Here is a 762-nt window from a genome sequence, read left to right as displayed (position 1 = left end):
GCCCTGCCCTGCTCCTCTCTCCCCCCTCCCCCCTCCCATCTCTCCCCCCGCCTGAGTTCATTCACTGGGATTGGTTTCAAATGACGCCATCTCTTTATTTTTACACCAATGACCTCATCCCAGCAGCTTGAAGTTTACTGACCAGCAAAACTCTTTCTCTCTCCTCCTCTTCCTTGTGTCTGTTTGTTCTAACTATTTATTAGTAATTGTTTGGTTCCTTTTGGAAACCCCAAGCTTTTTCCTCCTTTATTCCCGCCCCCCTTTCCCCCCCTCCCCACTTCAATTTTATTTTTAAGTCAACTTTTTTTTGGGGGGGGGGGAAGAAAAGCTCCCAGGGTTTCCTCCTTCTTCCCCCCCCAGCACCCAGATTTCCCCCCCCCTTTAAAAAGAACAGAATAAGGATTTTTCTTTTAAAGAAGAAGGAGCAGAGAGAGAGGAGAGGAGAGCTTCCCAGCGCCTGGAAGGAGAGAAAGTTGATTCTGGCAGCAGCGAAGAGGCTGGTGGCAACTTTTGTCCCTACCAAGGAAACACCAGAGAGAGAGAGAGAGAGAGAGAGAGAGAAAGGGGGAACACAGTAAGTGTTGGAAAGAAAGCAGAGAGGGGGCTGGCAGAGGGGGCTGAGGGAGATCTTGCCCTTCCCTTCTATCCTAGGAGTTTCAATCTGGGGTGCCCCTTTCACCCCACTGAGATGTGGGAAGCACATCAAGGTGGGATCTAAGTAAGACATGATTGCCCTCTTTATTTTTCTTCCCCCCCCCCCGG

General features: G+C 50.3%; 1 protein-coding gene across 1 annotated transcript in view; it reads left to right on the top strand.

Annotated features, from left to right (window-relative positions):
- The first annotated feature begins 368 nt into the window (after nucleotides 1–368).
- The window catches only part of DUSP16 (dual specificity phosphatase 16), a 96,909-nt gene continuing 96,515 nt past the window's right edge, over nucleotides 369–762 (top strand). The window contains exon 1 of the mRNA XM_019515967.1: nucleotides 369–574. The gene's annotated coding sequence lies outside the window, so the exon portion shown is untranslated. The remainder of the gene's footprint in view (nucleotides 575–762) is intronic.

Source organism: Gavialis gangeticus, unplaced genomic scaffold, assembly GCF_001723915.1.
Source record: "Gavialis gangeticus isolate Ggan-Ray unplaced genomic scaffold, GavGan_comp1, whole genome shotgun sequence".
In the NCBI taxonomy this organism is placed as follows: domain Eukaryota; kingdom Metazoa; phylum Chordata; order Crocodylia; family Gavialidae; genus Gavialis; species Gavialis gangeticus.
This window is presented reverse-complemented; position numbering and strand designations above follow the sequence as displayed.